The following is a 23,983-nucleotide window of genomic DNA, read 5'->3' on the forward strand; positions in this document are numbered from 1 at the left end:
TGAAGCCACACTTTGGAAACTGCTTTAGAGTAACCGTTCTGAATCATGCCAGCCTCTTAGCATAACCCGAGGAACTAAAAAAATCAAAACAAGACGAAAAATCCCAAATTATGTCTAGGCCCATCACAGGACATAGGAATAACTGCTCTATTTTTAAATGATTGATATATACCCCAGCCCCAACCCTGGTACTTTGTGTGTACACACACACACACACACACACACACACACACACCCCGAACCCCTCCGTTACATCTTCTTGTTTCCTAGGTGATTACGGCACGCAGTCAGGACTGAACGCCATTGTTCTATGCCTTGCGGGACTCACCCCTCCCCACCAGAAAATGGTATGTCCTGGGTACTCTTTCCCCAGGAACTCAAAGCTGGGCGTTTCTTTAGTCCGCTTGAGAATTTTGCCCAGAACCGGTGATTCTCTTGCACTCTATTTTCAGGTGTGCGCGGAGGGATGGGTGGGAGATGCCCAAAATAATTTCCGTTGATTCTCTCCAGCAGCTTTATCCTTTGCTATTTCTTTTCAACCCTACTTCGAAGGTGCTTTCAGGAATGTGCAAGGTCAGGAGTCCAGTTCGGCAGCGGCTCCCTCCCACCTTTAAAACCACTGTCTGGGAGGAGAGCTGCAGAAGGGTCCAGAAAAGAAGGAACAAGCGAAGGGGAGGACGCGGAAGAAGGGCGCAGGAGGTGGGGCAAGAAAGGGAGGCGAGCCCAGGAGGCCAAGAGGTACCGGCAACCCTGAGACCCCGCCTTGCTTCCTTGCGCGCCGCGCAGCGCGTTCTGGCCGCCTAGGGGAGATGGAGAGGGGCCGCCTCTGGCCGGCGGGGGCCGGCTCGCTGTCCCCCCCCCCCCCCAGGAGGCCGGGTGTACCAAACCCCAGGCCCAGTTCTGATCGCTGACTGTCCGCTCCCGGGCGAGGGCTGGTCTCCGCGTTCCCTTGGCGCGCGCTGGGCACTGCGCTCTCGCGGAGGGGGCGCCGGGCCGGCGGCGGAGAGAGAGGTGCGCCCGGTCGGAGGCGCTGGGGCAAGCGGCCGGGGAAGTGGCGCCGTCGTCCGGAAGCTTCTTCCTGGAAAGCCCCAGCAGATCAGCCCTTCTGCTTTTTCTTGCTTCTCGTTTGCTCCTTGCCTTCCTTCTGGGTTGCGCGGGAGGACCTGGGCTTAGCTGATGAGGGACCCCTGGACCAGAAGGAACTGGCGCACACCGAGGGGGTGTGTGTGTGTGTGTGTGTGTGTGGTGTCTGTCGGAATCTGGCTTCACTTGGATGCTGGGCATACTGGGTCAGAGCGTTTAAATTCAGCAAACCTTGACTGGTCAACTTCTGAGAAAGGCTGGAGTTGCAGTGGGGTCCAGCAGATAAGGAAATGCAGCTTGCCATTTATTCCTCTCAGTCTTGGGCTCACTCTGTGTAACTGGGTTGGCAGATCTCTCATCAGAAGATGGAAAGTAAACAGAATATTTGGGTTTAAAGTCGCCAGCCTGTGGTCTGTGATGACCCTTCAGATATGACCTTGTCCATGGTTTCTTCCTCTGGAGTTTTATAGTACATAGTTAATCTTCCCCAATGGTACTTATCACACCAAATTTGATTTTTTAAACTGTTATTTCATCTTTATATACTGAATGCTTGGACGCAGGAGGGACTCACAAAATGTCATGGGATGACTGTCCTAATGCAGTAATTCTCAAACTTGAGCGTGCATGTCAGAATCGCCTGGAGGTATTGCTAGCAAAGAGTCTTCAGTCCCACCCATGGAGTTTCAGATTCTGTAGGTTTGGAGGCCCACAGAATTCTCAGAAGCCTGAGAATCTGCATTTCTGACAAGTTCCCAGGTGCTCTTGATGCTGATCTGGAGACCACACTTTGAGAACCACTGTTGTAGGGATGGATCCTCAATCCTCACTGAATATTAGCATTAGATTCATCTTTGGAACTTTAAAACACAAACAAAACAACAAAAAATATGGCTCAGCCCCAGTGCCAGGTATTCTGAATTAACTGGTTTGTCATGACACCGGGCCATTTTGATATGTTTTAAAATCTGCTCTGGATTCATTCTTAGGTGATTCTCATTTGCTGCTAAGGCTGAAACCCGGGCCACAGCGCCGGCAAATACCATCATTAGAACCACCCATTTAGAGTAAGACATTTTTCCCCAAGGGGTGTAAAAAGCACACCCACTGCTTCATTAGGGAATCAGTTTGATTGATTTGCTTATCCTGAAAAATGGGAAATGAGACATATGTAGTCTCACATGGGGAAATACTCTGGAAAGAAGGAGGGTTTGTCTTGCAGGCAGATGATCCAGAGAGAGGATGAAGCAGAGGGAAGGACATTCAAGTAGAGGTGACCTCATTAAGAGTGATGCTCTCCTGTGGGCCTGAACTTCATCCCGCCTGCATCCCCACTCCTCCAGCCTTCTTCTTCCTAATTAGCCAAGAAACCCTCTTTATAACGTTGTCATTTAGTTTTAGCCAAAGGAAGTCATCATTTAGTGCTGGCCTTTTTAGGGAGGTGATCATATTTAAAGGTATGAACACCAGAAAGGATCTTCTGGAATCTAGACATGAACAGAAAAAGAGACTGGTAACTGTAGGTGTGAATAAAGGCACATCTACTGAACCCCCTGAGGATCAGAACACAGGAGAGACTTAGAGATCCTGTCAGTCTGGAAGAGACGCCCCTGGCGAGGCACAGGTCATCCAAGTGGAAGGAGAGATTTCATAAACCTTAATTCACACCTACTCTCCAATCTGCGAGTTCTCCTGCTGGTGGAAAGAGCTTCTCTACCAATCTGATAGTTGAAATATAGCTTCTCGTTTTCATTTTGATTTGAAATTGTGAATTGCTAGTGAAGCTGAACATATTTATATGCTAACTGTCAATTTTAATTTACTATTCCACGACTTGATTATTCAAATCCTTTGTTTACTTTCTATGGGAATGTTTTTTCATAGTAACGCTTAGAGTTTTATGTATTTTAAAGACATTGATTTCTTTTGTATACATTTTTATATTTTCGTCATTTTTCCTTGAATTAAAATTTAGTACTGAAGGTTTAAATGTTTGTACAATCAAATCTATTATTAATTTTTCCTTCTGGAGGTTCTGCTTGTCATTATCAAAAATTCTTTTTCGTTTGTTAGATAAATTAGATAAATATTCACTGTGAAATTTGTATATTTATTTTTCATTTAAGCTTCTAGTTGGTCTGGAAATAATTTTGCTCTAAGAGATGAGGTAGGGATTGATTTTTGCTGCATTTTTCAAATGGAGAGTTAGACCCAACACCATTTTTATTAACAACTTGTCTTTTTTCTTGATTTGAGATGCCACCTTTATCTGTAATTATACCTAAGTGTATATATATATATATATTCTGTCTCAAATATCTCTCTCTTCTCTGGCCAGTACCTCCCTTTTAAAAATTATTGTAGTTTTTTTTTAAAAGAGGATTTTAATATTTCAAAGAGCAAGAACCTCCTTATTTAAAAAAATTTTTTGTGTATTCTAGCTCATTTATTCTTCCAAATGATATGAGTTTGCTTTATTGCCTTCCCCAACTCAAAAATTATAATTATGACAATTTGGAACAGCTAAAGATGTTCAAGAATGTCATTCAGATGGAGGGAACAGTGTCAAGAAAATATCCCATATCATTTTCCCACATCACTGGGAAAATACCGCTCATGGACGGTTATCAACAGGTTCGTAAGAGATTTGCTTTATTTTGCTCAGGAACGGCAAGATAGTGAATATTCGAAGTTGCCTTTTGATTAATAAATTAGTTTAAAAATAATTAACTAACCGAAAAATATGACTAGATAGACTATAGAATGTCTTAGAATATATACTATTTGAGATGAGCTAAACTGCAAGGGATGGAGGTTTAAAGAATATGGAAGATGATTTCTTTCACAGGTAATATTTGCAGGTCGATAGGGCAACTATACTCCTCAGAGTTATTTGGTACCCAGGTTTCTGCCAATTTCATGTGGTGCATGGCAATCAAGAAACTGGATTGCTGCAATGTCTGAGTTACATCAAGAAAGAAGGGAAGAGAGCGCATGGAACAGATAAGCTCAGGGTTTTAAGGCACGGCCTTATTTCATTATGAAACTGAAAAGGCATCCATCACTTCTATTTATATTCCTTTGCCGAAAGTGTAGTCATGTGATCACACCTAACGGTGAGTAAATTTAGGATGTACAGTCTTGATTGGGAGGGGACATTCCCGGGACAACTGTTTAAACACATAGTGGGAGAGAAAGATGAGAGCTTGATGGCCAGCCTGCAGTCACAGCTCAGGAAGAAAAGAGGCTGCTGTGCCTAAGCCTATTTGAGCCTTCTGAAATGAATCCCACCTTCCCACACAAAGGATGTATCAATATATGAATCTTGATTCATTTAAATGAAGGATGAGTCCTGGCCAGACTGCATCTCCCTTTCCAGCTCTGCTTTCTCTCATTCTTGTTTTCCTGGTTCTTTGACTTTGCCTTGGATTCTTCTTATATGGAGGCTAGCATTCCCCACTTACCTCCCAGATAGTATGATAAGATTTGTACTTGGCGGAGAACCGGTGGCTCCTCTCTCACTTTCCACCCTGGTCATGATGTCCAGGTCTCACTCTCCGGTTTCACATTTGTGAGAGAAGCCAAGAGTTACCTCTCTCCTGTATCTTGTCTCTCTTGTTGATTCTTTCTTCAACCACACCTTGACAGGAGAGAGGGGCCTGAAATCTGGTGCGGTATTTTTTGATGGTAAATGAAATATTCGGCAACTTGCTATTCAAAAATAAGACGGAGTGAAAAAATGCAATTCAAGCTTGGGGTGTTCAGATATTGGTAACACTATTAGTAACAATGGGAGAAACTGATAGGTAGTTAAATGGAGGCTTGGGTAAGAAAATAAAATAAACATGACATTTGATCTGCTCTGCTAAAACTTTTGTTTTTGTGTTGAAAACTAGCCTATATGTGGTGGGTGGATAGAAAGACATCATTGTAACGCATCAATCACATAGGTCAGTCCATGGGTGATTTGCCCCAGCAGGTTACTGTTTTACACCATCAAGTGATAGCAGCTGAACACAAATACAGTAACACAGCTGGTGTACAGGAATGGAGTCTGTGTGTGATGTTCCTTACCCTACGCTCTTCCTGTTGACTCAGTGTGGCCACAGGACACGGGCTTTGTCTTGGAAGTTCCTATTTTGCAACTCTCCCCAACATTTGTCCATTTTGATCTTGTTTACAACTCAGCAGCCTCAACTCTTCCTTATATCCCCTTCCGCCAATACTTTCACTTAGTATTTATTTATTTATTAGGAATGTCAATGTCTTTTTAACAGAGCTAGTATTTTTCTCAAAATCATTATTGTTTTTGCTAGCATTCTTGTTATGGATTGAATTGATAGTGAGTGGTCTGCCCATAATCTCATTTTTTGCATAATCTCTGGTTATTTTTCATGTATGATTTTGCTGAGTGTGGGTTTTTTTTTTTAGGAGCAGATATATTGCCTCATAGCATAAATTATATTTTGTAAATGCAACATGACCTGAGAAATGAAGTCAGCTGGTGATCTTGCTGTAGCATTCAATTTGCATTTTGTGTATATTTTGTTTTTCTCAATAAGAAAAGAACCTTAAAAACTTAGGGATATTTAAAAAAAATATTCCTTATAAGGCCCAGCTTAGGGCTGTGTATTATATGGCTTCCATCTGCCTTCCTGGGTGTGGGGAACTGAGAGTCTCATCTTTGGCCCAGAACATGCCTTCCCCCGGGACAAAGAAACCACTTTTATTGAGGACAGTGGCATGTAGAACTTACTAAATGGTACTGTGTGTGACCTAGGTACAGTGACTTAATGCGAACCGTTGATGTGCATCTTTTCCTTTGTAGATTTAGTAATAATCTATTAACTCAGATTAGGCATCCTAAGTCAATGTGGGCATCCCCCATCACACATTGTTAGGTTGGTACATCTTCTCTGCCTCTGAAACGAGATGGATGGCTGTGTATTTCAAGATGCAGGACCAGCCAATGTGTCAGCGCTAGAAAAATCAAGTGGGTACAGTATTGCTCTAAAGCACTCTATTGGCTGAACATCTAAACTCCTTGCTTCCCGTAATTCCTATTAATGTTACAAAGAGCCAAAGCCAACTCCTTGCTTTGCCAATCCATAGCTGACTTTGCTGGTCCCTTATTATGTGAGCAGTTGGAAGGGCAATGGTACAGGAAGCTTGAGATGACCTGTAAAAATTGGCCAGGAGTCATTTGGAGCGATAGCTTCCGTTTCTCCAGAAACTGTTGAACCAAACTAGTGAAATTGTTGGAGATGTTGGATTGGCTACAATGGATTTGTCTGCTGGCATTTCTGCTGCTGTTCTTGGCTGCTTTCCCTTGTCTGCTGCTGTCTGTACTGATGTCTGTGCAGCAGCGGGAAAGGGCAGAGTGATCTCAGGGGCATCATACCTTGTGAAGTCTCAGGCCACTTTTGTCTCTGTGGAAGCTCCTAGTGTACCCATAGGCATGATAGGTTAAGAGTAATACATATCCTTTTGCTTGAGTGGCTGATGTTTGAGATGGTTGCTTCCATATTTGCTAAACCTGTATCGGGAAAAGCAAACCCACATGGTCTCGAGTTAAGTGAGAAGGTCGTACACTGACATTTAGACCAAATCTGTTAGCAGCCGAGCCAATACTTGATATAGATTTAAACTCCATTTTTATTCACTAGAAGTCCTGTGTTTACTATTATTTTTTCAAGCAAAGATTTATAGCTGTTTAAGTGTATAATGTTTTCATACAGTTTGAGTGAAATTATGTTTGCCGCTGTGTGAAATTCTTCCCGGTATTCTAAAATTAAAGCCATTCTTTGGTAATTTTCACACCCTTCCCCCACTAAGAGGGTCATTCTAAAATATTTTTCTGTCATTTAATGAAGCCAATGCCATTTAAGGCAGTTTTGTACTAATTAGCTTGGGTGTCATGGATTTTTTTTTTTAAATAATTAGACCCTAGGTCTGACAGTAGGAAAATAAGATTTGATCTCTGTGCCTTTTTAGTAGCTGTGAAGCACATGAAACTGTTTGAATTTGTTTAATTTCGTTGAAAAGATTTTCCTTTCTCACCCCATTGCCTTATGTCTCTTGGGGGGAAAATCCCTTCTTTAACTAAATACATAGATTTCTGGGTACAGATGAAAACTTCTTGATATTCTGTTTACTGGTAATGTAAAACCAAACCTACGTTATGGATGGTGGAATCAAAGAACATTCCCCAGAAGGGGCTAGACCAGGGCTATTTGATTTCCAATTGAAAACCAGAGTTGAGGATTACTGACTCATTTTTGCCTTCAAGAGTATCCATTGCCATTTTCAAATAGTATTTTTCTTGAACATTTAGCATGGCCAAATCAAGTAGGCAAAAGACTTCTCAGCCTCTCTCTGTGTATATACATATGAACGTAGGGAGTGTGTGCAGATGTATGTGTCTTAGCCTGGCACCAAGGAACCTGAGCCCTTCTCCTCAATGAGGTTTTCTCTAACACCACTTTCGTTGTATCTTTCTTTTTCCTCCTCAAGAGTTTAGAGCAGTTTCTCATGGGCCATCCTATTTCTGTGTCTCTGGGTGTCCAGAATTTCACTCCACCCAATTTCTATGTCTTTGCAACCCCTTATCAAACTGTCTGTTCCATCAAGTAGCTTCTTCATTGTTCCCTGTACACATCATGCTGATTTCTCTTTTTACTAGAAGTCTGGCATATATTAGGTTTACTTGTCAGATGAATGAATAATTAAATGAATTCCTGACTTAAGTGCTTTGCTCAGGCTGATTCTTAACAGGCCTGGTATGAAAGGAAAAGATATTCACACCCTTTTCTCTATTTGGCTTCAAATCCTCAGTGCTCATCTCCCATCTCTCTTCCTTCCTGAATCCTTCCTTGGTAATGGTCCAGCTCTTTCCTTTCCCTTAATTCATCCTGAAGGTATCTATTATATATTTTGGTACTTAATTTTATGTTTAATTTAGCACTTTAATGAACAATTTCTTATATCATTTGATTCCCTATTTCATAGAGAGTTTTAACCACATGAAGATTTCTGAGTGCTGGGACCCTGCCATCTTTTTCTTTAATATCCTCCAAGGAATTTAGTGCACAATATCAAGCACATAATATGCCCTTGATAATAAATACTTAGAGAATTGAAGTGAATGATATTGATTAATCTCTGAATGTGATCGATTTGTGTTATTGCTACAATGCAATCCATCACCTGTCTCTCTCTACTATTACCACTAAGCCAATAAATCACGTTGTCTACACATGCATAGCCATGTGTGATTTGCACACATACACACACACACCAAAGAAGCAGTTGTCTACTGGAAGATTAATTTTTAGGTGGTTTGTGATGCTGTGCAAAAGAAAAGGAAGTAATTCGTTGCAATCTCTACTCAACCTCCTTCCCAACCATGGGAAACTTCCATGAACAGTCAAAAATGTTCTGCCCTCTCCATCCCGGGCAAGCGTCTGTTGTTCAAAAGTTGTCCTGCATTTAATGACTGCTCTTCCATTTATAAACTGTATAACCTTGGGCAAGTGATGGAACCTCTCTAAACCTTGATTTCATCCTTATAAAGTGAGAATAATCATGTCACCCTTTTAAGGCCACTTTTGGGATTAGTAATAATGCTAATACCAGTCACCATTTATTGAGATTACTCTGTTCCTGGCAGTGTGCGCTGTCCATAAGTTTTCTCCTTTAATTGTTACGACATCTTTGGCATATACTAGATGCTCAGTAACAGTGGCTATTATATTTCATACCTTGGCTTAAATACACACTGAGTCAGATTGAAGATTGCCAAAGACTCATTTTTCATCTCCCAGGATTGGCAGAAAGGCTTAATGCAGTCAGGCTACTACCAGGTGCCTGTGGCCACAGGCCAGTGTAATGGTTGGTCTGCGTGGAGGCCAGACCCTGGGTCCTGCCATCCCATCTCCATAATGGCCCTCAGGCCCCGGGCGGCCTGCTATCACAGCAAAATCTGGCTTAGGAAACAAGAAGGTACTGCCCTGCGTTGCTTGAGAGCTGATTCACACTACAGTTCAGTAGAAATGGCAAATCAATTTCATTAAGCACAAAAAGAACTCACTTATGTAAAGTGAGGTGACACTTCAAGGATGGAGAAGGGTACAATCTGAATGCTGTGAGCAGGTCTTGTTTCCTCTGAGCTAAACACTGGAATAATGGGACTTAGCTTTTAACAGGAGGGATTTAGATTAAACTTTGGTTAAGAGTTTCTTGATGGTGAAAGTTTTGAGCTATTCGAGCACATGAACAATAGCACGTTGAGGAACTTATCTAGGGGTTTTATCTTTTCTTCACAGATTTCAGAGAACTTCTAGGAAGCAAAGAAATGGCCTGGATGACCTCGAACAGTAATTTCCCAGGACAGCAATTCCTTTCCCCCTCGTTTCCTCTTCCCCTTCCTTTCTAAAACAAAATTATATTTAAAATTTTATTTCTACCCCCATTTCATCCAGTTAAACATTAGACTTTGGGGTGGGGCCTGGAGATTGGTGCTTTTGAAGAACTCTGCAAATGATTCCATTGTGCACACAAGGTTGGCACCTGCCCCTTGGGTAGAACGAGTCCCAGAAACCGGGAGGGACTGATCCTGTGATGGGATCCTATTGCCCGGCACCTGTGGTTGCATCTTTCATTGTGATCCACAGAGCTGAGGTGGATGGAGAAAGGCTGTCTCCCCTCCACCTTTACAATAATTTTATAAAGTTCCCTAATGGAGTGATCTTAATCTTAGTTTCTTACAGGTACTCTGACTGGTACATCTTCTATGAACTTCTTACTGCAATCCCTCATGTGAAAATCAGTTGTAGAGCCTTTTCTATTACTGTATCCCACCAGAAGCTTTGCCTACTCATAATTAAGAACACTCATTGAGGTAATAATCAAGGGTATTTTTTTATGTGCCAGATTCATTAGCATCCTCATTATACAAATAATGCAGATGAGGCATTGTTAAGGTTAAGTAACTTGTCTAAGGTCACACAACTTAAGAATGATAGAGCTGGATTCAAAGCCAAATCATTGACTTTCGAGCTCATCTTCATGATAGTGGGATCCAGCCACAAGGGAGCTAGAGATTGGTGGCCAGGTGGTTAGCAAGAGATGAGCAGGACAGTAGTACTAGAAAGGGCTGTTGGAATACTTATGTTTTTTAACCCAACATGGAACTGAAGAATGCTTTTATTCACAAGGTAGCAGCCTCAGGAGATTGAGGCTCAAGATAGAGGGAGATGACTAGAACAACTCAGGAAAGCCGTCAAGATGACCGGAAGCAGAAAGCTAACATCAGGATTCCCCTCAGCTCTGGGAGGAAGAGGAATCAAAAAATCAAGAATGTGTTCAGAGTAGCTGTGTGTGTTGGGAGTCCCGTGAGAGGGGGATGGAGCCCCACAGCGTGAGTGGGTACAGTGGCTGATGTTTTATGAGCGCTCGCTCCTGTTCTAAGCAAACCGTATGCAAGTGGGTTGCATTTTATAAATTTCATCCTCAGAATAATTCCAAGAGATGGATAGCCTTTTCATTTCCATTTTAACTATCACACATATGAAGCTGTAACAAAACTACCCAAGTTCAAAGACAATAAATATTATAACTGAGATGTAAACCCTAGACTTCAGAACCTTGGCCCTTCACCCCACACATGCTTGTCCCCATCCCCAGCCTGGGGACTCCAGCTTCCTACTCCTTCCTTTTTTTGTGAGGAGCAGATCAGTCAGGAAAACTGAATTCTAACTATTTCCATTTATTAATTCAACTAAGTTAAACTGCTAGCACTGTCAAACATTCAGTATTTATGGAGGGCATTCGATGTATCTGGTTTGGTGGGAGGGTAGAGAAGAGACTTCTGTTTTTGAGGAAGTCCCCTACAGTCTGTGAGCCGTGGTGAGAGACATGGCAGGTCACTCTCTCCCACAAATGATCAAATGATCATGTGACACAGGCCCAGTCAGCAAGGAGAGGTTCATGCCTGGGGCTTTGAACTTTCAGATCTTCAGGGGAGAAGCGACCAGTGAGACATTTCCCATAGCGGTCTTGGAAGCATCAGAGGAGGCTTAGCTTGAGTGCCCACTGGGAGCACTGTTAATAAGAAAGCACCCTGGGAGCACAGAGCCCACCTCCTCTCCCTTGGGTGCTGTCCATTTCCGAGACTCATTCTCCAGCTGCCTTCCACCTCCCTCAAGCAAGCCTTTGAGATACTAGATACCCTTCAGTATTTTGTTTTTCTGCTTAAATTTGAATTGATTTCTGTTGCTTGCCACGAAGGACCCCTACTGATGCTGACTGCTGCACTTTAGAACAACTTATAAGCAGACAGATTATATACAGGAAATATACAGACTCGAGATATATATATATACACATATATTTCCCTTAATTGTTGTTATCTTACACTTTAGCTCCCTCAAAATCTTGGTCATATTATAGAAAAGTTTTTTCCTTCTCTTCTAATTCACTTACATTTATCTCACTTTCCAACTTTCTTTTGATCTACTTTCCTGATTTATTCATTTGACTGCTTCTCCAGATTTCTTTCCCAGCCAGGTGGGCCACATATGGAGTCTTTAATACTTCCGTCAGCTCTCTCTCTGGGTATTCTACACCTTGGCTTACCCTAATCATAACCATGATCGCCTTGTACTTTTACAAGGGTTTGCTTATTTCATTTATTTAGTGTACTGTTCAGTTAATGACTTAGTCATTGTCAGCTGAAAGTTTCTGCACTGCTTCAACTTGGAAATAGAAAAAGAGAAGTGCTGCCTTTTTTTTTTTTTTTTTAATCTGAACTGGTTTGTATTGAAACAGAAAATGAGTATTTTAATTTTTTCATCGCTGTTGTGTCTTCTGTAACCTCAAGTTAGATCGTTATAAATTCTTTCTCTTGTAACAGCACTTCTAAAACTCGAGGGTATCCAGGGACTATCTTTGGTTATTATGATCCTGACATAAAGGACAACATGAGCTGTTTTTGAGTAAAATAAAGTAACAAGGAGGGAAAAATAGGCTAGTTAAAACTACAAATAACATAGCTGTTTTTGCCTCTAAGGAAGTGGCATAGTTTCTCTCTGGAGACTTTGTTTAAGAAAATATTTAAAGGTCTGACCCTGAGCCAATGCCTATATGATTTGGAAGGAGACAGCAAAATAGAAGATTGGTAAATTGACTGCAAAATGAAGAGAAATTGAATGGTGGGAGCTTCCTAGGAGAAGTGAGAGGGACAGATCAGGACTTGCAATATGGGAGGAGGTCACCACCACACAAGGGTTAATGTTCTGTAGCGCAAGAGATAGTTGAGGGACTTTTAAGTGTGGAATGTCTAATATTTAATTTTTGTTCCAAACCTCCAGTAAAGAATGCTACATGTCCCCTTGATTTAATGACCTTCTGAGGTGTGAATGGGTAGGGGTGATTGCCAACCGAGAGAGTAGAGGCCTCAGATGGGCTAATGAAATAGTGCAGAGGGGAAGTGACTTAGTAATTGACATGAACCAGTTTCTCTTTCCCCAAATAGACCAGAGGAAGGAGAACCCTGAAAGAGGATAAGGGTGGCCTGGAAGTACTTAGGTTGTAATTGTTACTACACAGCCAAAGTTTTGGGGAAAGAAATTGACCAAATAGGAAAGCAGAAAAGGAGACATTAAAACAGGTACAGCAAAGACAGGATTGGCTTGATGAACAAAAGCAGAAAGAACTGGACCTTCTCCTGTTTTCCCCCTGTGTTTTGCAATGCTGCAGTGTGGCAGGTCTATCGCTCCTCAGTAAATATAGCTCTTAAGTGTGCAACCAGGTGGCATTAACTCTGTTTAGCGCCATCTAAATGAGATGAGCAGTTTCAAGGTATTTTTCTCCAAGAGCCTTAGTCAAAATCAGAAAATATAAAAGAATATTTGAACACCTAACAGAAATGTAATTAAGCATCTTTAGAATGTAAATTTCTTAGTGGGAACGTTTGTGTAATGGAAATTATTTCCTGATAGATGATGGGTGGAGAGGCTACTTTATATTCATGTTTATAATTCCAAATGTATGATTTATATGACTGTAGTCACAAATTCTTAAAAAAATTTTTTATCCATGTATAATTGACATATAGCATTATATTGGTTTCAGGTGTATAACATAATGATTTGATATTTGTATACATTGTGAAATGATCAACACAATAAGTCTAGTTACCATCTGTCACTGTACTAAGTTAACCTTTAGAATTTCTCTCTTGGCAGCTTTCAAGTCTACTGTACAAAACGATTGACTATAGTCACCATGCCATATATAACACCCTTATGATATTTATTTTATAACTGGAAGTTTGTACCTCTTGATCCCTTTCACCTGTCTTGCCCGTTTCTCAAACCCCTGGCAACCACCATTCTGTTCTCTGTATCTATGCTTTTGTTTTGTTTGTTTGTTTTGTTCTTTAAATTCCATACGTAAGTGAAAGCATACAGTATTTGTATTTCTCTAACTTATTTCACTTATAATTCCCTCAAGGTCCATCTGTGTTGTTGCAAATGTCAAGATTTCATTCTTTTCATGGCTGAGTAATATTCCCTTGTATATATGTACCACCCCTTTATCTATTCATTCATAGATGGACACTTAGGTTGTTTCCATATCTTGGTTACTGTAAATAATACTGCAGTGAACATGGGGGTGCATATATCTTTTCACATTAGTGTTTTTATTTTCTTCAGATAAATACCCAGCAGTAAAACTTCTGGATTGTATGGTAGTTCTATTTTTAATTTCTTAATACAGCAGGTCTTGTTAATCTCTTTATGACCAAGAAACAACTTTCCAGTTTTAAAAAATGTCATTAAACTCCATGGAAATGAACAACATAAACTGGTTAGAACCAACTAGGTCCAAGACGGTGGAAGATTTGGCTTCCAGTAGACCTTGAGCCTCATTATACACGCATAATACATTAGCATGTAAATGACATACCCACAGGTGCCATGACAGTTCCCAGTCCAACCATAAAAGGTCAAAAAGTGGGTGGTGGCCCAACTCCTGGAAATCCTCGCCCCTTCCCCAAAGTAGTTGGAATAATCCTCCCGCTCATTAGCCTATGAAATTACCCAGCCTATAAAACTAACCACCCTATATTTTGGGGCCTCTCACCTTCTGAGATGGCCCACACTCTGTCTTTGGAGTGTGTATCTCCCTGATTAAACCTTCTTTCACTTTACTATGGCTCACTCTTGAATTCTTTCCTGCGAGAAGCCAAGAACCCATACTTGGCAGCCGTCTCAGGGACTCACCTGAGATCTGGGACATGACCATCCTCTTGCGCCCCGCTTTCTTTCCTGCAGCAGAACTAGTTTTAAAATTATGAGCAGGTAGTTTTGCTTCCTGTCACTTTGTCCAATCTCTACCACACACTGCAGCTACTTCAAACGTCCCCTAGCATGGAGATGATCACATCGCTCTTCTAACCAAGAACTTACAAAGAGTGATTCTTCCCTGTGTGTGCATTTGATTGGCAGCAAATAACAATTATTCAACTTATATTTTTATTTTGTATCCTGCTTTCCTATTTCCTTAACATATATTTTTTTAATTTAGGTGAAATTCATACAAAATAAAATTAGGTATTTGAAAGTGAACGGTCTGGTGGCATCTGGTACATTCACAGTGTTGTACAACCACCATCCCTCTCTCTCTACTCCCAAAACATTTTCATCACTTTGAAAGGAAACGGCATAGCCATTGAGCAGTAACTCCTCATTCTCCCCTCCCCCCAGCCCTTGGAAACCATCAGTCTGCTTTCTGTCAGAAAATGGATTTGACTCTTCTGGATATTTCATATATTTGGAATTATGTAATATGTGACCTTTTTGTGTCTAGCTTCTTTCACTTAGCATAATGTTTTTGAGTTTCATCACTGTTAGCACGTATGAGTACTTCATTCCTTTTCATGGCCAAATAGTATTCCATGGTATGGATATGCCACATTTGTTCATCTGTTCACCCGTGGATGGACCTCTGGGTTGTATTTAGATAGTGTGAATAGTGCTGCTATGAACATGCATGTATATATAGTTGTTTGAGTACCTGCTTTCATATCTTTTGGATAGATACCTAGGAGTGGAATTTCTGGGTCATAAGGAAATTTTATGTTTAACTTTTTGAGGAACTGCCAAACTATTTTCCACAGTGGCTGAACCATTTAACATTTCCACCAGCAACATATGAGGGTGCCAGTTTCTCCACATCCTTGACAACACTTGTATTTTTAAAGAAATTATAGCCATGTTAATGGGTGTGAAGCAGTACCTCACTGCAGCTTCAATTTACTTTTCTTTAATGGTTAACGATGTCAAGCATCTCTTCATGTGCTTTGGACAGATGTTTATTTAAGCCCTTTGCCCTTCATTAACTGCTTTGTTTATCCTTTTGTTTTTGGGTTTCAAGAGTTCTTTGTATATCCTATTTACCAGACCCTTGTCAGATATACGAATTACAAGTATTTTCTTCCATTCTGTTGGTTGCCCTTTCACTTTCTTGATAATGTCCTTTGATGCACGGAAGTTTTAAATTTCTGCTGAAGTCCAATTTATTTTTAATTTTGGTGTTTGTACTTTTGGTGTCATAGCTAAGAATCCATTGTCAAATCTAGTGTCATGAAGATTTGCCTCCATGTTTGCTTCTTGGGGTTTTAAGTCTTATATTTAGGTCATTGATCTCTTTTGAGCTAATTTTTGTATATGGTGGGAGGTAGAAATTTCCCCCTCATTTTTAGATCATCAGGCAAACAGAAATGCATTCATTCAGAATAAATTCCTGTCTCCAAGCCTTTATTATTCTTTCTGCCTCCAATGGCCTAACTTATTATTGTCACTACCTGGGTTTATATTAACAATCATTCAATGTGCTGCACAAATCCCAACTATATTTTATATTCTTTCTTAAACTCCTATAACTTGTCTCCACTCCCCAGCTTACCAAAATTAACAGAAATCATTTGTCTTTTCTCTGAACTCCCATAACCTCTCTTAGGACACTAATTCATAAATCCATTTATTCATTTATCCAAATAGTTATCCACACATTCAAAAATATAATTATTGGGCATCTACTCTGCTAATTACTAAACTCTTTTCAAATATACTGTGTATTTGTGAGCCATATTATATCACATATATTTATGTAAAAATATATACATATATTATTGTATTTATGAAGATATCTTCTTTCTCCTACTGGGGTAGAAGTTTTAAAACATGGAGACATCATCTCATTGATCTCTCCATCACTCTTTGGTCTCAGCTCAGAAAACTGGGTGAATTAATGAAGCTCAAATGCGATCATTTTCTAAACATTCTACCATTGTCTGTATAAACAACTGCCTTGCCCCTCACATATCTTTCGCTACCATGAAGGACTCACCTCAGCTGCAGTTTATAGCAGTACACTTTCCCTCCCCAAACTTATCAAATTCACTGCACCCTCTCTCCTTTGGCCCACTACTCATCCTTTCTTTTTTTTTTTTTTTTAATTTTATTTATTTGGTTGTGCTGGGTCTTGGTTGCGGCAGACATGCTCCTTAGTTGCGGCTTGCCGGCTCCTTAGTTGTGGCATGCATGTGGGATCTATGTGATTTGCAGTTTCTTCAGGGTGGAAATTGTTGCAGCAAGATAACCATCAGCTATTTCCCGGCAGTGAAACCAAAGAATACAGGATTATTTCAACTTACTTGCTTATAGAGTTTATATAAATGATTGTGCCAGGCTCATTTGAAGTTTTAGTAAAGCCCGTTTGCAAAGTGCTAATATTAGAAGTGGTTGATATATCTTTTAAGTATTTTTTCCCCAAATATTCCTTATGTAAAGATTAGGGGAAGTTATGATAGTTTTATTGTGTGTGTATGGGGGTGGGTGGGTGTGTGTACATGTGTGTGATATGCTTCTTTTAGCTCAACCATGGTGAACAGGGTTTCAAAAATTTTTTTTCTTGGTAGTCTTGAAGCAATGAAAATGGCCATGGTGGATACAGGATTGATAGCTTCTAACACAACATCTGACATTTTAATCACATCCCACATTGAATAAAGACACACTGGTGGATCTTTTCTAGGTCTTTGGATTTTTTCAACTGATATGTTTTGATGACCTGTTTTCTCCAAGCTACAAAGCAGTCCTCAGATAGAAAAGATCTTAATTTAAATACTATTTGCTACACAGCACTGGTAAGATAAAAAATCTATTCTTGGAAAATGAGAAAAGATAGAGGTATTTAGAAAATAAATACCGCTGGTGTGCTGAAAAATAAGGCACAAGAGCCATGATTTATTTAAATACTGCATTCCATTTAATGTAAAGTAAAATCCTGATAATAGTGTTCTTGATTAGGTGGTTGTTTTCTGTTTCTCTTGCTTCCCAGCAAAACTTTCCAAAGCACTTGCTGATTTTTAGCAATGCATTAGATGGCAGTGTTCACATAGTTTACAATGGCACTTACTGCCATCGTTTTATTGCACAGAACCAAATATACACCTTCATTTTGGATTTTACACCATTTCAGCTCTGTCTCTAAAGCTGCTCTTTTCTTGGAGTCCTTTTATGCCTTTGGTGCAACGAGGGAAAAAACATTTATAAGAATGTTAGTAATCGTGGATATCCCAGACTGACATAAAAGCATGAATCCTGATGCCTTACTTAAGCCATAAGGAAATATGGCAGATCCTACCTGTTTTTCCCTCACGAGTATTTGAAGTTCACCGAAATACACATTACTGTCATTGCTGATCTGAAGCCACCCATGCTCACCTGAAATTAAAGCCAGGTCTTTTTAAATAAGAAACTTATGAGATTTGAATCACAGTTTTATTAAAAATTATTTCCAAAAAAAAACTTGTTTCCAGTTTAAAAGTCTTAATTTCACTGTTGCTGTTGTTTTTTCTTATACTTTTATCTTTTGACTTTTTATTGACTCTGAGCCTTTGGCTTTGGAAAAGAAAACCTCAATTCTAACCCTCCTTGTGCTTCTATTTATTTTTATCCTCAAATACAATAAAGATAATTTACCAAGTCCAAGGCTGAGTAACTCACTTAGAGCTGAGTCCATTTCACACATGGACCAAATGCCAAATAATTTAATATGTCTTAAATGCCATCAGGGAAATATCTCAAAGGCCTAAATCAAGAAGCCTTTTTAGCATTAGGGCATAGCTTTCTTTTAGAAATTTAGTTTAAAGCAACCCCACATCCTCAAGTCACTGTTTTTCTCCAAATAGTTGAATGGTCTTCCTTCTCCAATTTCTACCACCCAGCAAAATCTGTCTTCCAGTTTTCCAGAAACACAGGGACCTCTTGACCCAGGAAGGTATGATGCCATATGTTAAATCCACTTAGACTAAATTTAGAAGCATCTCTTTCCCTACCCCAAGTGAGATCAAGCTGTCTGCATGGAGAGGATAGGCAGGACTTCCAGAATTAAGGGCTTAGAGGTCAGAGGAATAAAGCGAGCTTTGTGATACCTGAGATTTAACCCTTCTTATTATTTCCAGAAACACCAGAGGTTTTGGCTACACCCAATGATAATAAACATTTAAATGGAATAAAATCCTTTTGGAAGGTGGAACTCTCAAAATGAGTTTGTTGAATGAATACCCTCTAACTGTGAATGATAATGTATATCTGATTATAGTTATGAAATTCTCACATAAAATAAAGATTGGCCCAGTGGATTCTCTTATCCTATTTTGTAGATGAGGAAAGTGAGAATCAGGGAGGTAGTGCTCAAGTTTGCATATCTAAGACTAATACCCACATCTTCTGATTCCTGATCTAGTCTTTCCATCAAACTCTGAAAACTCAACCAAATCCAATGCAATTTTCTTTTCTGTATAACAGTCTGGATTATGTATGTCCTATTTAAACATTGGCTCAAATTTCTCTTGACTTGTTAGCTCAAGGTGAAGCTAGAAGTTATTTTCTCTTCTGGTCAGGAAATCATGAGGAATAGCTAGAAAGTCCTACATACTTCTTAGCTGGCTAAACTGCCGTATTATTTCCAGGTTAATCTGAATACTTTTAAGAGCCACATTTCTCTGGATTTAAGGATTTTGAAAGCGGTGGGTAGTATTTCAGAGAATTCATCTCTTAAAGGAAGACTGAAGCAGGAAAATTTCCTTTAAGTGAGAGGTTCCATGAACAAACAAACAAAAATTTACAAAGTTGCGATAGACTACATTTGCTTTTTAATACTCACCATATGTCTGGTTTTATTCAGAGACTAGAAGAGTGGGTTAATGCTTATTTTCACAGATCATATAAATAACAGCCCTGCTATTGCTTATTTTTTCTAGGTGATAACATTTTGGATTGTACTAAATAAAGTGCTAGGGAAAAACTTAAAACCATCCCTAATTATTAATAGAGACAGTTCAGTGATAGGTCTTTGGTCAGTGTCTGTAATACTTTGGACTTGAGTTTTAGAGTGTGTACTGTTTTACAGCTAGAGATAAAGATGATTGCTTTTAGGGGTTTCAGTATTAATATTTTCATTTCCTGTTGTCTTTTTCTGCCTTTGATTTTTTTTCGGGCTTTGCTTAATGACTTATCAATCTAAAACTTAATTTTAAAATAACAGTCCAGCAACATTCTTTCATATTTTTCTTTGCTTTTGTATCTATCCCCTCTTAGGACACCAGCTTTCCCCTATCTCAGTGGTAGAAATGCAGCTAGACCTGCCTAGGTTAGTGCCCAGAGGGAAGGAAAGCACTCCCTTTCGTGTCCAGGCGCTGTGCTAACCTGTTACATATGTGCTGGGATAATATTTCAAAGTGCTAATTGTCCAGTATAACTGCCAATTCTCCCCAGCTTGGCAGCTAAATGGAAAAGCAACGTGGCCTTGGGGACGATTTACAGTGGGGAACAAAGTTCTTTAGCTTTTAAGTTCAAAGGGCACCATCTGGGTATGAGAAAGGAACATTTTTGAAAAGGAATGCAGTCAGGGAGAACAGGTTTTTCTTCCTAATTTGAGACGGAAGAGATAAAGGAGGCTGGAGCTGGCAACCAAAGTCGTCCAGTTCCCAAAACACCGGACTTGATGTTACGTTTTTTACTTTCCTTCCGCAAAATGCATGTGCTGCAGCTTTGTTTCTGAGCCCACCCAGAATCAGCAGTTTCGCAAAGGGTAACAGATTGAGGTTACTTCTTTGGGATTTGTCACAAAAAGGGAACAATTGAGCACCATGGACATTGACCGAAGAATTGATTAAACATTTTGGTTGAAGTGCTTATAGAAATGCTGTTTAGTAGTGGACTTAAATCTTCCTATTCTTCGTCATTTGTGAGTTAGTAACCACAGGTCTTGCCTCAGCCCTACCCTTCCTGATCGTTCTTTCTTTTGGTTTTACAGGGCTTACAGGCTCCCGATACAGTGACTTCACCTTCAAGCAGCAGCACTGTGAGGGCTGTCTAGCCTTTGTAGCCAATCTCGGTAAGTTCCCCACTTTCTTTCAACTGCACTCTCTTCTTATCCAGCCCCGGCTGCTCATCACCTACCATCTGCCTTTCCGTCTTTCCTGGCCCTTCTCTCCTTCACACCCCTAGCCCCAGCGCATCCAGCCCCTGCAGCACACTGCCCTGGGTCGCGCATCTTTTTTCCACCGAGTCCCCTGGCAATATGCAGGATGGGAGGGGTTATTTATTTCCTTTAGAAAGCTGTCATTTTGGGGATGAAAAGTGTGACTTCCAGGAGTGACCAGTTTAGCATCCTGCTAAGAGGAGTTCTCCTGCCTTTCCTCCTGCCCCAGAAAACAAACCCAAACCCTTTCTCTTACTTCCTGAGTTTCTACTTTTAAAGTGTGCCTGCAGCAGCCATCTTCAGAAGGGTAGTGACCACTGCTGCTGGAATTGCAGAGGGAGATAGGAGCTTTTACATCAGTCCCTGTGGCTCCTGCAGTGTTGGCTACTGCGAGCAGAGCAAGTGGCGCTGGATGTGAGGGTCTTAAGTTCACGCAGGGCCAGCCCTTATGCAGATGTCACTTTGGACAACAAATCATTTGTCTCTGTCTCAATCCTTCATCTGCAAGATGGATTCTACTGCCCCTGAATTAGGATGCAATGAGATGAAAGATATTCCAACTTTTTCAAGATAAAGATGCTTTATTTTAAATGCAGAGTAGTGGTATTCTGCAGAGACAGTGTGATAAAAATATCCACTATCTTTTATTAAAGACTAATAGACTCAAAATGTATATACTAGTTAGATTGGATTTCAAAGCAAATCTGTTTTAGAAGATAAGTAAAATCTGAAGTGTTTTTGACATCTTCATTCTGTACAAATTATTTAAATCAAACAATTTTTGTAAAACTGAGCAAATTGTGTTGATTATAAATCAGACTCTTCCTTTTACTTTGAAGGTAACAGTTGGGCAAATTAGAAGTCATTGTGTAAGGAAAGTGAGCACGAAGAACAAAGGCTGTTGGATTCTTTGCTACTTAACGAGAGATCTTGTTTAGCTCCAGCCGTTAGGAAAACTCATCACTTCCTATATTTGCTGGTGACAAGCAAATGCAAGAAAACACAGCTTTAAGGGAAAAAAAGCTAAATAAATACTTTAGAGGAGATGTGGATCCTTTTACATTTCCTCAGATGAAAATACTGCAAAGTTGGTGAGATGATATTTATTTCATTCAGGAAATCCCAGTCAAATCTTTCCTTCTATTCAAAAAATTGGAATTTAAATGAAAAACATGCCTTCATGTCACAGCGATGTCCTACGTGGCCTACATTTCAAAATTAATAGATGATAGACATAATTTTTTTCTATCTTGTTAAAAAACTACGATCAAATCGTAAGTTTGTTTCTCTTCAAATGTTGTGATGTGGCAGGAAAAGAGGAGAAGATTTGGTCAGGGATTAAGGCTGAAAGATTGATGAAGTCCAGATAGTTGCAACATGAGACGGGAAGAGGGACAAGGTGACTGCGGAAAAAACCATCTCAAGTTTCTGCAGGAAAATGATGAAGAGTGGAAGGAAGCCTAATCTGCCTCAGAAATGCAAAGGCATCTCAAGTCTCCGCTAACTGCGTTCCTGGGATGAGATGCAGAAGTATCACAGCTCTCACTTCACCCCCCACCACAAACACTTGCACGACTGCCGCGGAAATTTAAAGCTCTACGCGTAAGGACGTCAATATTTCAATTTAAAATTTTACACCTGATTAAAGACACAGCCTCCCCTCCCTTTCAGTTTGTTCCATGTACTGGTGGGTTTTGGTAAATATTTCTATCTTCTGCATAGGGTTATGAATAACTTAGAGGTCAGGGAAACCCTCTCCCCCCTTTTCCCACTTTTAATTGTGTCTCCGGCAAGACTTACTTATTGTGAGAGCTTAATAAATACCCTTAATTAAAATTTAAGAAATGAAATGTATCCAGTTTACAAGGTGTTTGTTTACTGTACAGAAATTATAAACACAGGTTCACAACCAGTAGAATGATTCTGATCATAGGGCCGACTAGGCAGAAGCATACATAGACAACTGAAAAACATGTAATGAAATTTCAGAAAAATAAATACTACTTTTAAAAGAAAAATCTCGCTCTGGGAAATACTAGAAGAAAATATTTGCTTGTAGCAGAGACATGCAGGTTTCTCTATTTGCCCCCTGCTCTCTGGTCCCCAGGCCTTTCTCTGCCTTGCTCCGCGCTCTAGGAATACAGCTTCTATGAACATAAGTTTTTATTTCTCTGAGATAAATGCCCAAAAGTACAATTGCTGAGTTGTATGTTCAGTGCATGTTTTATTTTGTAGGACTGCTCCATTTTAACCTTTCCCATAGCTCTGTCAATATTCTCTTAATCCTTTGAGTTAGCCATCTCTTTCCTGTTTGAACTGATACACTGAAATTGGAGAAAAATGAAATGCTGGAAATATAAGAAGTCTCTGATTTTGTAAAACTTGTTTTGCCATGTGATCTTTGCATATAAGTATATAGGCCACCAATTTTTTAAAACTCACAGCTGTAAACATAGATCAAGAAAGGTGAACAAAGAAAAACCATTGTCTTTCCCCACCTCTCACAAGAAATCCAAGATAACATCATCTTCTGAAATACATCAGCAAAAGCTTAATTTGGCTCTGGTTATACCTATTAGCTATTGTCTTCCGTAGGTCATGTGGATTCTACACAATGAAAAATAAAATAAAAACATCAAAAAGCTACAAAACTCAAATTAACAGTAAAGTGAGAATCACCCACCTATATGTGAATGTGTGGTATCACAAGCATATCCAGCATTGCCTAGCACAACTGCGTAAGTTGTTAGAAATGGCAGAGAACATACAGCATGTCCAAGGTATGGTCCTGAAATAGTGGGATGATCTGAGCCTCTCTTCTAATTAAAGTGCTATGTATCATTAATCATCCATCCATTCATTAATGCATCCTGCAAATATTTGTTGGTCATCTACTGTGTAAAATGCATTATTTGGGGAAGTAAGTTATCTCTCTATGCTCCAAGTTAATTCTCTGAGGACAGAGTAATTCATCAGAAGTAGCTTGAGATATCATCCAAACACTAGTGAATGTGTTAGCAAACTTGAAAGAGGAACTCTGTACTTGAATTTAAACAGCTGCCCAATTCTGCATGAGAAAATAATGGAATCATATAAATTCACCCCAAAAGAAAAGCTTGATTTTAAAAGGTATTGGTGGCAATGGTACAAGAAAAATATTGATTTAAAAATTTTTCTTACTGAGTTTATCATTCATGGATGACACAAACCTAGATATAAAACTGCTAGATCTTACAACATTAAAATTGCTGCCTTACAAATACTATAAATGGTGTGTTAGTTTAATACATGATCAGACGCTTAACATGCTATATGGCTCAAAAGAGTAGTGTAGATAAGGAAA

General features: G+C 39.8%; 1 long non-coding RNA gene across 2 annotated transcripts; it reads left to right on the plus strand.

Annotated features, from left to right (window-relative positions):
• Positions 1–606: 606 nt before the first annotated feature.
• On the plus strand, positions 607–22,874 carry LOC133076440 (uncharacterized). 2 transcript variants are annotated; one of them, XR_009697534.1, is made up of 3 exons: positions 607–738; positions 20,473–20,553; positions 21,480–22,874. It is a non-coding gene; the product is annotated as an uncharacterized LOC133076440 (long non-coding RNA). The 2 variants fall into 2 exon arrangements; XR_009697535.1 differs by having other exon boundaries at positions 608–738; positions 21,952–22,874.
• The last annotated feature ends 1,109 nt before the right edge of the window (positions 22,875–23,983 follow it).

Source organism: Eubalaena glacialis, chromosome 16, assembly GCF_028564815.1.
Source record: "Eubalaena glacialis isolate mEubGla1 chromosome 16, mEubGla1.1.hap2.+ XY, whole genome shotgun sequence".
Classification (NCBI taxonomy): Eukaryota; Metazoa; Chordata; class Mammalia; order Artiodactyla; family Balaenidae; genus Eubalaena; species Eubalaena glacialis.